The 16,392-nt window shown below is 35.1% G+C and overlaps 1 non-coding gene across 1 annotated transcript; it reads right to left on the bottom strand.

Moving 5' to 3' along the window:
* Window positions 1–4,185: 4,185 nt before the first annotated feature.
* LOC111917676 (small nucleolar RNA R71) lies at window positions 4,186–4,292 on the bottom strand. Its single transcript, XR_002858975.2, has one exon. It is a non-coding gene; the product is annotated as a small nucleolar RNA R71 (small nucleolar RNA).
* Between the last annotated feature and the right edge of the window lie 12,100 nt (window positions 4,293–16,392).

Below are 16,392 nucleotides of genomic sequence, written 5' to 3'. Positions count from 1 at the left end.
TTGCAAGTGCTATAATATTTGACCATTCTAAAATTTTCCAAATGTCTAGAGCATTAAGAGGGAAAAAGGACAAAAATCAGTTTTGACTAAGATAATTAAACAACTGTCAAAGGACGATCCAAAGTTCGCTGAGGATTGGTCGCTTGTGAGTAGTTGGAATTATGGTATTGGATGGACCATATCAACGTTATTATGAATAGATAAGATTCTATTAAGAATGAGTTTTCATATGGCAAATATGGAAATGTTTCCATATTGGGAGTTGGATATTGAGAGTCTATGTCTAGATTAGAAAATTTTATGCAAAAGGATGTTCAAAGGAATGTACTTTGAGTGAGATACATCATGTCTATGGAATTGTCTTGTAACAATCTCCAATAGAGGACTTTGTAATTTCATTGGCAATAGTCATTGTGACTTTAGTGCAGTGACATTACGAAAGGATTGTTGCATGAAACGTTAGAATATAACATATTCTATAAGTGGCAAGATTTTGATATTCTTACACTCGTGATAAGGATTGGGAGTTGTGAAATGAGTATGATTGGAAATGTGTTCATTTGATCTATTTCACAATGTAAGAACCATAGGTAAACAATGTGTGCATGCTAAGAGCATGGGACAATTGTAGTAATAATTCAAGTAATAAGTTAATTAACAGAAACAACAAATAATGAGTAATCGATATGGTGATGAATAAAAGGTGTTTTATTTATACTCAAAGGTTTGGGACCATATAGGATTAGTATTATTCTTGTGTTTCACTTTGCATGTTTTGACTTCCTGAATAATTAATTATTTCAGAATAATCAAATTATTCGAATGGTCCACAGTCATTCATATGTTGGAAGTAGGTATGAATGAAGACTGTCATGAATTGGTTTGTAGATTGTCTAAAGTGTATTAGACATAGCAAAGGTTTGCTGCAACGTTCATCAGTGCTCATGAATATGACTTTTGAGCATTGGATTAAACCCACACTCACAAGAATCACTTCATGGATTTTATCACGAGTGATTGTGAGTCGATAATATTGTATATTCTTAAAAACAAGATGTGTCAATTGTTATTTGCTGGTCGGTTGCACATTGATAATAAGTAAATGCACCAGTAACTTGGTGTTATAAAACTTATTGTTGTGTGTGATTTGATGAGTGAATGCAAGCGAGCATATGAGTCGAAGTTTATCCATTCCTTTTACCCAGAGTGGGATAAAAGCGATATCTTTGGGCCCCTCGATGATTTAGTGATGGCACCTAAGCGCTTGGCCAAGCCGAGACTAAGTTGATGTGTTCAATTGTAGTCTGTTGTCAGTCATCATAAATCGGAAGTCGGGAAATAGTATAGAGAGAATGATTAAAATTCATGTCTCATGTCTATACGATATCTAGAATGGAGGAATATATAATCCCTTATCTAAAGGACACGCGTATCTGATAAGATCAGAGTTGACAGCGACTTTTGAAAGCTATGATTGCTAATCAGGATCTGAAGTTATACGCAGAATAGTTATTAGACTTATCCAAGTGGGAGACTGTTGGATTAGTGTCTAAGTCCATAACTATTTTGGTATGTACTTGACCCGATTATGAGCATGGTCCTTTTGGGTTGCCTTCACCATAGCAATATGTAGGATGAACTATGGAGAAAGAAGATTAATTATGATTTATTAATATATTATATGAATAATATATTAAAGGAGAAATCATATTGTTTAATTAATATTAGTCAATAATTAATTAAGAATTAATTTTGTGGCTAAAAGAGATTAATTAAACTTAGGGGACTGGAATTGTAATTATAAGATAATTGCAATTGGGTTATGGATTGCTTTAGAATTAAGGTTGGACGAAATCTATGGGGAGCCCATATGATTTTCGTCCAAGAGACATTCTAAAGGGAGTCCATGGACTGCTTAGGGCTTAAGCAGTCAAATTAGGGTTTCCTTGTTAGATAACTGATATTGCCATATTTATACCTATTTTTAGGCAATATTTAAGTACATTTTTATTAATAAGTTGATAAAATGTTTAGAATAATGGTACTTATGACTTTAAATTGTTATTTTCAGTCAATTGGAAGGATTTTCGAAGGGAGGGACCAAAAGTGACAATATGTGGAACATGGGAGACTTGAAAGACAAGAAAAGAATAAATCCACGATAAATACTGAATTCACGACGTGGCATGAGGTTTCCAGAAGATAAACATCGCGATGCGGAGGATTCCTTGCACGGTACAGATAACTTGAAGCCCACGACGTGGCCTAGATAGCCACGACGTGGCGCGGGTTTTTGGAGTTTATTTAAGTGTTTCTGACCATTACGAAAAGAGAACCTTTTGGCTGAAGGAAAGAGTTCCAGGAGACGATTCAGAGCGAAAGAAGGGTTCTGGAGGAAGGTTTTCAACACTAAAAAGAATAAAGGTTTATATTTTAGTTAAATAAGAACATGTCTTTTATTACTTTAAGCTGTGTTGGTTTATTAGTTGCTAGGATGAGCAGCTGAATCTAGCTACTCTTGTTTAGCTAGATGAAGCTTCAAACTTATGAATAGTTCAATGTTTATGGATTAAGTTTAGTTGGTAAAAATTGCTTGTGTTTGATTTGTATAACCTAGCATGCTATTGTTTGTTTCTCTAATTGCTTGATTACATATTCTGTGTAGATTAGTGACCAATAAACTGCATGAATTTGTTTACCTAATGATTTAGTGAACATTAAATTGTTAGAGCTAGGATTGACCAATCTTAGTTAGTAATTAGAGTAAATAAGCTTAACTGTGCTAGAGAACGTGTATTGTGACCATAATTGCGTTTATATTACAAATCTTACATAGCATATTTACATTCATAATTAGTTCAGTGTGTAATTATGTGTGAACATACATGGTTTGACATGAATTAGTTAATTATTGGTAAAGTTAGAACCAAATTACTAATACAACTAAAAACCAACTTAATAATCCGTAATCATTATCTAGCCATAAGGAAGAAGTGGATTCAAACTAAACAAGAGTGTGTTTTACTTATTGAATTTGATTTAAGTTCATCTGATCTTGTAGAATCAGATAAAACCCCTTTTAAACTTGTTAATAATTAGGTTAATTTAATAGTAAGTAAATTAATTAGAACACCGTTCCCTGTGATCGACACCCGACTTACCCAAACTATATTGTAATCTGACTAGGTACGCTGCCTATAAGTGCATAGTTAGTTAAGTTTGTTAGGTTATAAATATTAAAATTAGTGAGTACTTTTGTGCACATCAAGTTTTTTGGCGCCGTTGCCGTGGAACGGCTTAGTTTTTAGCTTATTTATTTGCATTAAATTAATCGATCCTTCTTGTGGAGTAAAAACCACAAAAAGTTAATTTTGAAGCAAAATAATTTTTTTTTTCTGTCATTCACAGAGTCTACGACGTGGCCAGATACCTGCCACGACGTGGACAGTTTAAAAACTAGATTTTTAGTTTGTAGTTAGTTTTTCTTATTTTAGTTCAGTTTTACGTTTTTAGTTTAGCAAGTTGCAGGAGTTCATGACCAGAAGCTCAAACACACACTTGGTGCCACCACTTGAAGATCCCGAGTCTGCAATTCACAAGAAAAAGACGCCCTTACAAGAATTGAAGTCAGCTTTTTCTAGGAAGTCGGGAAAGAAGACAGGAGAGTCAAGTTCATTAGCGAGGCACAAGAGCAATCTTGAGCATTTGGATCATACGCCCGTCCAAATCGAGTCCGAAAGCGATACCGAGCCGGAATTTGAAGAACACACAAGCGAACCCGAGAACGAGCCAAGGAATGAGATGGCAGCAATTGAAGAAATGTCCATGGGAGCTTACAAGAAGTGGATCCGAGAAGATGTGGCTCCCGGTTTAGTCCAACCCGCAATACCTGCCACTACCATATTTGAGTTGAAGGGGCACATATTGACTGCACTGAAGGACATCCCATTTTTCGGGAAAGATCATGAGGATGCTTTTAAGCATCTAGATGAAGTCAACGACATTGCGGATTACTTTAATGTCCCAAATGTCAACAAAAACACAGTCTTTCTTAGGATGCTTCCCATCACTTTCAAAGGAGCTGCTTAGGAGTGGTTAAAAGAACTTCCACCGGGTACAATTACCACTTGGGCTCAAATGCGTGAGCAATTCCTGGACCAGTTTTGCCTGCCATCCAAGATAGCCAAACTCAAGAAGGCAATAGCCAACTTTGAGGAACAGCCGGGGGAGTCATTATACGAAGCATGGGAGCGGTACAAGGGCTTGCTCAGAAATAGCCCTCAGCATGACCTAAATGTGCAGCAAGAGATGTCAATCTTTTATGATGGGGTCAACGTGATGACAAGACAACTCCTTGATTCTCAAGGACCTTTGACAAAGAAAAATCCAAGGGAGGTCAAGGAGCTAATTGAAGAATTCGCGAAGCACTCTCGCGAATACCACAACCCTAGGCATGATGGAATCAAAGGCGGTGGAGGGGCCCAAACTGAAGAAATAGCAGCTGTAATGGCCATGCTAAATAATATGGATTGAAGGATAACACAAATGGACCAGTCAATACATGCCATAAGAGTGGGTTGCGAGAGATGTAGTGGTCCACACTTGACCAAGGACTGCAATGTAGATGAGTTTGGGAACAGAAAAGCTCAAGTGTGCTACTCTAGTGGGGACAAGTTTGATGAGGACTGGAGGAAACCGAAGAAGGAGTGGCTGCCATATGAAGAGTATAAGAAGCAAACAGAAGAGAAGTATAGGCAGACAGGTCGAGGCTTTTATCAATAACCCTAATTGCCTACCTAATTAAAGGACCCTTGAGACCCAAAAACGTGGCTAATACTTCCCTTAGGGTTTCCAGCCGTTTTTGGTGCCTCCTCCCTCCCCCCTCTTCATCCAAGTTGCTTAGTGGTGTTTGTGACTCCATTAGAGGTGCAACACTTGAGGCACTAAGATTTCTGAAGCCAAGGATTGATTGTTATTGCTATATAACAATCAAAGGTAAGATCTAAACCCTATTTTATGTTAATATGATTAATTGTATGCTAGATCTAGGGTTTATAGCTTTGGATATTCAGTTGCATGTTCATTAGACAAACTAGATCCAAAAGCTATTAGGGTTTACATGTACACCATATGATTGATGTTTTGCTCAAAACCCATCACCTTGGGATCTGGGGTGTTATAGTTGTGTAGGTAAACATGCAAGTTGCTAAAGCTTTCTTCATGATCACTCTCTAGGAAACTCATCTTCAAGTAGTTATAAGAGATAATTACGGATGATCGGAAGTAATTGTCTACGTACATGCAGACACATATATGTAGGGACGAGCGTCTGAAACGTGTGTTCGTGACTTTGTATTGTCACTTCAAAGTACGAGTTTGACAATCGTACATAGATTCCTGTTTCTGACAGCGGTAGTCCGGAATGTACGAATATTCTTATTTTGAACCAGAAATCTAGAATGAGTACCCCTACTCTGGGATGCTTTGTTTCGGAGAAAGTGGTCAAGCAGAGCTTCAGAATGAATACCTGGACTCCATAATACTTTATTCTGGAGAAAGTGGTAATTTAAAAAAAAAATGAATACCCTGACCCTGGAACTCTCTATTCTGGAGAAAGTGATATTTTTTCAAAAATAACTAAGTTTATTATTATTATTAAAATACTCATTTATATGGGTTAGTTTACTTAATTTTCCTGGAAAAAAAAAATCTAAAATAGTTTTTAACAAGGTGTTGTTAATGGAACCCATTCAAACCTACAAGAGATTTGACTTTAGCCTACAAAAAGAGATCATAACTATCTTTTTTTAATGTTTATGATTATTACGCTTAAAACTACAACATTTTTATTATTTAGACTATCGGGTATGGGCAACGCCCTATCGCGTTTTCTGATTTGGCAAGCAAATAACGCCGATATAACATGTGTATGACATCCCAAAATTCACGGTTATTTTAAAAATTTTATTTATGTTTCTTTGAAAATCAGAGTATCTTTTTTTAAAGAATAATATTGCGGAATTTGTTCCCAAAAGAACATGATAAATATATTATCAAAGCATTTCCGAAGAAATGTATTTTGTTTATATTAAAAATTTGGGATGTCATCGTCAATACAGAAACATAAGCATAAACAGACCTTACATTCATTTACACTAGTGATTTACATCTCCTTTAATCTCTCAGTGTAATGTAGTTTCGTATCGATACCTGTGATACAAATAAACTGAGTGGGTCAGGTTGGGAAACCTGGTGAGTACATAGGGTTTTCAACCTACAATAATAAAGTTATTATGTTTCATCATCACATAATTAACCCAATTACCCATCCACATTATCTTCTTTTTTTATTAAGGATGTACCCTAAGAATCATCTATCATTCACTCATTCATTATTAAGGATTCTCCTAAGGAATAGACATGAAGTCCATCGTTGTCAATGGCACAACTGCCAATGTTATCTATTAGGCATAACTACCAATATTATTATTTAGGCGCAACTGTCAGGATTATGATGTTCTCTATTAGGCGCAACTGCCGATATTATCATTTAGGCGCAACTGCCAGGATTATGATGTTCTCTATTAGGCGCAACTGCCAAGATTAGGATGTTCTCTATTAGGCGCAACTATCGATACTATCCTTTAAGCGTAACTTCCAGGATTATGATGTTCTCTATTAGGCGCAACTGCTAGGATTATGATGTTCTCTATTAGGCACAACTGTCAGGATTATGATGTTCTCTATTAGGCACAGCTGACGATATTATCCTTTAGGTGCAGCTTCCAGGATGTTTAGAGTACATCGTGGTTCAAAAACATCTATAGGATGTGGCGTAGCTGCCAATGTTCATCTATATCAACTTTCATCCCTCATCATTCATTTATCCATCTTTGCACAATATTTTTATAGGTATAAAATACATATATAGTTTACATCAAATATGTGACAACCGTCAAATTTCGGTCAAGTCAAAGTCAAATAAAGTCAACAACTCAAACCGGTCAACTCAATTAAACCTTGTATATTAGAGTTTACATCGTGTTTACTATAGTACAACGCACTATCTTTATGCAAAGTATCACTTTGAGTCTTCGCGTGTTCAGAAAATCTAAACCCTAACTAGGGTAAGTGATGGAATTACTCGTTAAAACGTTATTTCATACCCCCTCGGGGGCATATAACATTCATAACGAGACTTAACGGGGTTTACAAACCTTGCGTTGCGAAGCTAAACATCCAAAAAGGTCACAAACGAAGTCTCTCTCAATCTCTCTTTATCAATCTCTCTCTCTCTCTCTCTCTCCCAAATCTCTATCATAACCTCCCTCAACTTTTTTTTTATAATCATTTGGGGCATCCCGACCCTTAACGGAGCCAAAAACCACAAAAAACGGGAAGATGATTGGTGAAACAGCTCTTTAGAAGAGAAACCCTAAGAAGCCTCCTGGACTGAAACCTCTCATAGACCGAAACTGCTTGGACCGAACTACTTAAGAGCCGAAGCCGAAACCCCAAAAGTGAACCAAGAACTGCCTTTGGTCCGAATCAGCCTTCGCCTTCGCCCCTTCGCTTTCGGTTCCCTATGACGGTTTCGCCTGCGAGATTCCTCGGCCAAACCTCCTTCCGGTTCTCATCAACAACCGAAACTCCCTTCGGTTCTAAGCATGTTAGGACCGAACCCTCGGCCCTGAACTCAGAATTTTCGCAGGTTTCGCATCTTTTCCCGGTTTTCGACCATTTTCGCGTTTTAAGCCCATTTTCATGATTTTGACGTGAGATTTTCACCCAAACTCGTATTTAAACATATAAGACCCTATATATATTCACAATTTAAACACATTTTGAGGAAAATATTTGTCTAAGAATAAAATCTATTGGGTGAGATATTGAGGTGGAGTGTTGACTTTGCTTTAAAGTTATGACACAAGCTATCCTCCACACCCACTCCATGACCATCCTCAATCACTATTCATCCCTACCTATTCAACTATTTGTCCTTTCACCCTTTTTCTCCAGCATATGATCGTGAGTAAGGGCTGGAAATCCTTACCTCTCCTCCCACATTACTCACACTTTCACCAAAAAGCAAACCCATTTCTCTCTCTCACTTTCTCTCTCTAAAACTCGAAATTGAAGGCTGATCTTGAGCATTCTCCTTCAATTTTCGTAAGTAAATTCCTCCTACACTTGATTATCTTACATCCTTTCATTCAAATCATGGATTCCTTACACAAATATCATCATATTGTTCATAGAATCTTCGAATCTTCAAGCATCTCCCAAGTGTTCTTGACTTGGAAACTTCTATCCTTCATCATCCATCCTAAGAGATCACTCAAGGTGAGTTCATACCCTAACATTTTCATGTTTTCTTCAAGTTTTAGGGGGAGAATACAAGTTAAATTACCAAAAACTTAAAAAAACTCAAACATCAGCTTTCCATAGAAAAGTTGAGTTCCATTTACAAACTGTTTTGACCGATTTAAACTTAAAATATTTCAAAACTGTTTAGTATGAAAATAGTTCAGGTTCATACCTTTAAAATGACTACTTGAACATACTCACACGATTTTTATAAAATTTATGGTGATTTTTACAAAACTGCCTATCACTGTAGCTACGAATTCGGACCAGTATGTGAATATGAACGTTTTCATACGAATTAGAGACTTCCAAAAATCATAATAAAATTTATGAACAAACTAGAAACATTTTATAAGCTCTCAGAGTCTACGGATTTAGTTTTCGACTCTGTATGATTTTTCTGTAATTTTTCTAAAACAGTGCAGAAATGGTAAAAACGAATTTACAAGTTTACAACTTTCATAACACTTTGTAACATGTCGAACAAAGTGTTAATCTTTGATAACATCATATTTTATATGTGATTTTCTTTTGAACTACACTTATATAACAGAAAAATTGTTTACTAAATTGTAAGAGGCCTTTATCGTTACAAATAATACAAGATGAAGCGTAATAGAAATAGTCATGTTTTACTATATATTCTACTTACACAGAAAAGGTTTACTATACATTACAAACATTTTGATAAACTATAGTAAGTATAGTTTATGCTTTATATACATTACAAACAATTATGTTAAACTATAATAGGTATAGTTTATGTTTCATTTAAATTTAGAACTCATTACAAAAGGTTTTGATTTCATATAAACGGGGTACAAATACAAAGTATCGGGTTTTTACAAAAAAGGGTTTTCAGTTTAGTTCACGTAAATCTGTTAATGAATAAATTTGTGAGACATTCGCTTCACGTTACTTCTAAAGTAATGCATTAAAAGTCCTTGTAATTGTAACAAGAGTTTCTTGTAGGGAGAGTGTGATAGTTGTGTATAGATTTATATTGGGTCTGACAAACCCACACTCTAGCTGCTTGCAACAGCTCAGCCGACAGCTCAGCCGACGCCTGAAGAACGTCATATACGAGGCCGACTAGGTCATAGCATGGTTATAATAACTCACATGGGGGTATTAACAAACATAAGATTTACGGGTTTTACTTTTAATTAAACGGGTTTATGTTGATTTAAACTTGCATAAAATACTTTAAGTATGGAAAAATTACTTGTATATTTCGGTCTTGACATTTAAGACTACAATATGTTTTAAAAAGGGAAATATTGGATTTTCTGGAACAAACATTATTTTTACAAGGAAAGAATTTCAACTACCACATACAAAAGCTTATGAACTCACCAACTTAATTATTGACACATTTTCGAAACTACTTGTATTCTCAGGGAATTAGTGAACCAGATAAACAACAACTTTTGAGGATGGTACGCGCAGACGTCAAACATTTCATTTTGTCATCATAATGTAATTGATTTTGAAATATGTGAACACATGCTACGATGTAATTTTTTTCAATTATATTTATAAAAAAAATGGTTGTATTTACTTTGAGCACTATGATACTCGTTGTTATGATACTACACATGAAGTCCTCCAACCTCGGACGTTTCCGCCATCCTTGGTTCGGGGGTGTGACAAAATAAAACATGTATATTCGGTTCATCCAACATAGATATCAAGAACACAGATAATATGCACACATAGAACGTAATTTATATTAAATACTTCATATCTATGTGTAAGATAAAAGTAACTTTGCACTCACTTGTTAAAGTGGTGATTCCAACTCGGACAACGCTTCGCTTCTAACAATATAATTTCCTTCGACGAAACCTAGTATTATTACCACTAGATTTTAGTCTAATATTTATCACGACTATTTATGAGCGATATTGTTTTATAAGTGTTAAACAATACTTTTCAACCACTATGTACATACAAGGTTTGGACATGGAACACCGGAGGGCAGGACCATTTTGGCATGATAACAGTTCTAGAATCCAACAACCTATGCGGCCCTTCAAACCAGATTCCCCGTACCGCGAGTAGTTAAAAGATATTATAATAACACTTTTTATATTATATTTTAATATATATATATATATATATATATACATATATATATATATATATATATATATATATATATATATATATATATATATTGTTTATAAGTTCATAATAACAATAATAAACTTAAACATAAGTTATATTTAGAGTAGGGTAAACATATCTCACTTGCCGGGGGTTTGGCTAGGAACCGGGCTCTGTGGGAGCAAAACTTCTGAGCCAAAAGCTCTTCTTCTCGGAGCCTTCTGGCGCTCCAAGACTTGCCTCTAGTACTCGGGAAGTACTAAAGGTTGGGAGGGGTTTAGAGAGATATTTGAGAGAGAAATAATGGGAAAGGTGTGAGTTTTTGGGGTGATTTGCGCCTCTATTTATAGGTTGAGTCTGGTCCGAATGCGAGGCATTCCCTTGATGAATGCAAGTCGTTCGTGGCCAGGTGTCACCATCTGGTGCCAAGCCATGGAGAGGAAGCCGTGGCTCAGATCACGCCACATGTCGCATCATGGTTATTCCAAAAATTAATTATCTTTTAAAATCCATAACTTTTGCATACGAGCTCTGTTTTTGACGTTCTTTACATCCACGCATAGGTATTGACAAGATCTACAAGTCTCCTTTTGACTCTGTCGACTAATTCTCGACCGATTTTAATTTACTAGTACAAGAAGATTATACTGTTAACGACCGTGTAAAATTCATAATTTCTACATACAGACTCCGTTTTCGACTGTCTTTTTATTGTTGAACTCCTATTAATGAGATATTCAATTATCACTTAGGTTGTGTTGGCTAAAAATCGATCGATCTAAAATTCGAATTTCGGGCTGTGCACTGTTATGCTAAATCTTAGAATAATCTTAACTTCCTTATACGAAGTTAGATTTAGACGTTTTTTATGCAAGTTCTCGGTTTAAAGTATACTATGACTTTAGTTTTGATTTATAAGGCTAAACAGTAATTTATCAAAAATTCACTTTTTACGTTATGCGGAGTCGTGCCGATTTTGCCGCAAAACTTCGACAGATCATAACTTCTTCGTTATAACTCGGATGTTAGCGTTCTTCCATTGAAAAGTCATTTTTTGACGTTTATTGTCTCTAAATTGACTAGACCGAATATGCGGACGTTATAGTGTGCAACATCGCCCACTTGGGCATTTTTAGCCTTTATGTTGTTGTGTGTTTTCATGGAAACGAGAGGCAACAAATTGAAATTGGCTTGCAATCGGTCATAATTTAGACCGTTGAGGAACGATCACAAAGTAATTTTTTTTTTCAATTTAACTCACATATAAATACATAAAAACAATAACAATTTTTACCACTTTCTTTTCTTTCTTTCAATTTCATATAAACTTTCAATATTTCAAAATAAAAAATGGATCCATTTGATCCTTTTCAAACGTTTAAAGATGATAACTATGATGTCAATATCTTTGCGACTATGATGTACTTGTATTCTACAACTAGATCATGCTCCACTAATTACATGATGTGCGACGTTAAACTGAGATCGCGAAGAAGGGTATAAATGTCTAGTTAACGATTATTTTTTGGATAATTGTGTCTGCCAACCTAGCAATTTCAAAAGAAGGTTTGTTAGCGAAAAAATGTGTTTGAACGAATAGTCAACACATTGGAAAGCTGGTATTGTTTCTTTCAAGTTTTGTAAATTATAATGTAGCTTTTAGATAAAATAAATACACATTTTTACCTATTAAATATATGCTTAGGTATGAACTTTTCCAAATGAGGTACGATGCTAGAGGTAAGTGAGGTTTCACATGGTTACATAAATGTGTTTCGACGATTAAGATTATGGCTATGGGGGAGTCACCCGATTCAATTAACGATTACATGAGAGTTTCCGAGAGAACTGCCTGAGAAAGTTTGTATATATTGTAAAGAGGTGTTGAAACCTTTGATGATAAATACTTGTGCAAATCGTCATTGAATGATATGAAACAACTATATGTGGCGCACAAACAAAGACAAAGTTTTCAAAGTATTCTTGGAAGCACTGATTTCACAAAGTGGACATGGAGAAATTGTCCCATGGTGTGGAAAAGCCAATAATAAAGTGATCATCATGGAACGCTTTCGTTGGTATTAGAGGTTGTTACTTCCCAAGACTTATGGATTTGGCATACTTTTTTTTAGGGTTGCAGTTTCCAACAACGATGTAAACGTTCTTGATCAGTAACCAATATTCAAGGATCTTTTGCCAGGAAAGCCACCAGATGCTCCTTTCACAGTGAATGTACATGAATATAAGTTTGGGTATTACTTTACAAATGGAATATATACATCGTATTCCACGTTTGTGAAGGCATTTTGACCCGGTAGACCCAAGAGACAAAATTTTCAAGATAAGACAAGAAGGAGCGATAATATGATGTATACAGTGTCTTAGTTCATGGATCTTTGCTCAAGGTTACTTAAAATATCGAGATTGTTAAGATCTAACACATTTTTACAAAATAAACTAAGAAATCACACAAGACATTCATATAACACATAGATCTACACATTTTACTTGCATTCTCCCCCAAAAATCATATGAAAACCGAAAACAAGGGGGTATGAACTCACCTTGCTTGTTTGTTCTTGGTTTGGTGAAGAAAAGATGGAGGTTTCGGCCCTAGCAAGCTTTCCTTGAGTAGATCTTGAACTTAGGGGTTTTCTAAGAGTATGATCACAAAAAAATGTTCAGAAGGAGTGATCTAGCATAATAATGAAGTTACTTAGCTTGGATGTGACGATGACTTACCTAGGATTGATGATCTTTGGTGAAGATTTTCTTGAAACACTTGGAATCCTCAAAAATTTGGATGGAAGGAAAGAGGGTGTTCTTGAGTGTTTGAGAGACTTTTGAAAGAAATTTTGAAGATGTATGTGTGTGTGTTTCTTGCTCTCGGTCGTGAGTAGAAGAAGAGAGGGGAGAGATATGGAGTTGATTAATGGTGCCATGCACCCTTGCATGGATACCTAACAAATAAAGATTATGTGTAAAGGGTTAAGAAATCCTACCTTTCCTTTCTCTTTTCTCTTTTTTTTCCTTTTTTTTTTTCTTTTTTTACTTGAGCCGAGAATGGCCTAATGGAATGAAGGAAAAATGGTGTTGGGCTTAATTTCTTGGCTTTGTTCGAATTTCCTAGGCCCAATAATAATTTTCGGCCCATTGGGCATTCATTGATGTTCACGACCCAATATGGTATAAATGAATGAGTTTATGGCCCATTAGGGCTAATTAATTCATTTATGGCCCAATAAGGCCCATTAGGTTAGAATGAATCATTCCAGGCCCAAATGATCCAAAATGTTATAGATTTATGAATTGGGTCCAATTAGAATCCAAATAGGGTTTCTAAGCCTAATATAGTTGAATTAAATGCTTATTGGTCCATTAGTCCCAATAAGAAAATTCTAGTCCATAATGGACGTAAACCAGGGTTCTTAGGGTTCTAGACTCTTTGTTGAACATGACAGGTGAATTTAAATGAGCACTGAGTGATATTTACTTAGAGTGTATGTTTTACAATAGTTGGATGATTACACTAGAATAGATTTTCCTAGCTAAAATGCTAGTTGTGACAATGACCGTGTCTGTTCCTTCTGCAATCATTTAGTGAATAGAAATTATATATAATACAGATTGAATAGACAGTTGAATGTGTGGATTTGCCCTAAGCCCACAACCAAACAAGGAACATGAAGTAAGGCAGAAGTCATACATTCCACTGCCCATCAGATCTTCATTATATATAACTCTGACGTATTCACTAAGTAATCACAGAATTAACATTAATGATTCTTAGTAAAATGGTGACCACAATAGTTCTTTCTACAACAACTTAATTCATACTGGTTATATATAAACTAATATCGAATGGACAGTTGAATGTGTAAATCTTCCCTAATCCCACAACCAAACAAGGAACAGGAAATGAGACAGAAGTTACACATTCTACTGTCTATCGGATATTATTTATATATAACTCTGACGTATAAACTAAGGAATTATAGAATTTACCATTACAGGTCCTTTATGTTATACTAGTTTGTAATTAAGTGTTGAACCATCTATAAATATGTTTGCTTGTAAAAATAGCGATGTTTATCCCGAAAAATCCTATATTTTCCATAAAACTTATTTGTAGTCTTAATCGTTCTATGACCGAAAAGCACAAGTATAATTATCATACTTAGTTTAATGATACCTAGTTTTATCTATAAGTAAAAACTAGTTAAAGATGTGTTTGCCCTGAAAACTCGAGGCGACGATATTACCCTCCTATAATCACTTAGTACATACGAGTTGTATATAACCAATATTGAACAGACAGTTGAATGGGTGAATCTGCCTTAAGTCCACAACCAAACAAGGAACAAGAAGTAAGGCGGAGGTCACACATTCCACTGTCTACCGGACATCAATCTTATATAACTCTATTGCATATACTGAGTAATCATATAGTTATTATCTCTTGAGACTGTTTAAGAAAAGTATATTACTACGTAAATGTATCGTTGTTTTCTTCTTGTGAGTTCTTATAACCATACTAATGGACGTTCTACCTTATGACGTATTGCAGATGTCGTAAACATTAATGACGTTTGTCACCCACAAACCTGCCGGTCAAACTGTAGCTAATAGTCAGGGTGCAGGATTGACAATCCCATATAGATCTATACACAAACTCAAACTCTCCATCCAGGAGACTCTAGTTTATAAGGATAGACTTTTATTGGTACTTAGGTAAGTACACGAAGACATGCCTCACAATTAGCTTCAACAAATTTACAAGTAATAATGCGAAAATTCTTTTAATAAATAACATGTAATTTTTTATAAAAAGATCCATAAACTATATTTATTATAGTTTATAAGTTTATTTCCATGTTTCAACCTAGACTTTGTAAAACAATTCATATGATCCATAAACTATACATATTATAACTTATTTCAATGTTTTAACAAGTTTCACGTTTAAATACATATTAACGGTAAGAAAACATAATAAGTAAATTATATTTTTAAACACACAATTTCTTGTGTTTCACTTGTATTCCCCCCCCTAAAACATTGAAAAAGCTTAGAAAAATATTGGGGTATGAACTCACCTTATGTGTGGTAACGGTTTTGAATACAAAATAGAAACGGTGACATTCAGACTAGATTACGGGAAAGATGTCGTCTTCATAATGGTTTTAAAACACAAAATAGTGTGTGAAGAACTAGAATGAAATATAATATAAAGATACTTAGATCATAAGAACTTACTATGTACTCAAAGGAAATCAAGTTTGAAGATTGAATATCCAGGGACTTAATTTCTAACTACTTTGAAGATGGATATGAAGGATGATACTTGAGAGAGTTTGTAGAATGAGAAGTTTACTGAGGATGATATTGTGAAGGCAAATTTGAGAGAGAATGAGAAGGTTTTCGTTTAGTGCTTGTGGGAAATGAGAGAAATAGATCTAAGTTGTGACTTATATGTGAAGGAACTTATGAGGCGCTGAATGTAAGCTTAGGAAAGTGTGTCAAAGGGATTATCATGGGATGAAATCGGTTTCTTGGTCAAAAGGGAATGGAGAATTCGGTTATGGTGGTCCAACAGAAAGTGAATTCGGTCACACCTAGACTGAACACACTTCTTGTAATGAATTTAGGACCGAAAACAATATTAGAAAAGATTCTAGAAACCGAATTCTTGAATCAATTCCTTTCCATGACCAAATTCTCTTTTGTTTCTTTGGATTATGGACCAAATTCTTAATGTTTTAGAAGTGTAAGAACCGAAATCAAGTTAATATTTTGATTCCTAAAACCGATTTCTCATTTGTTTTTATTCCTTGACCGAATTCACCATTTAGTGGTGAATATTTATTGTTTTAACCCTTTTACTTTTTTTAATACTTGAATTATACAAGCCTAAAC

The sequence above is a fragment of the Lactuca sativa genome, chromosome 3 (genome assembly GCF_002870075.4).
Source record: "Lactuca sativa cultivar Salinas chromosome 3, Lsat_Salinas_v11, whole genome shotgun sequence".
Classification (NCBI taxonomy): domain Eukaryota; kingdom Viridiplantae; phylum Streptophyta; class Magnoliopsida; order Asterales; family Asteraceae; genus Lactuca; species Lactuca sativa.
Note: the sequence above shows the minus strand (reverse complement) of the source record. Positions and strands in the feature narration are given on the sequence as shown.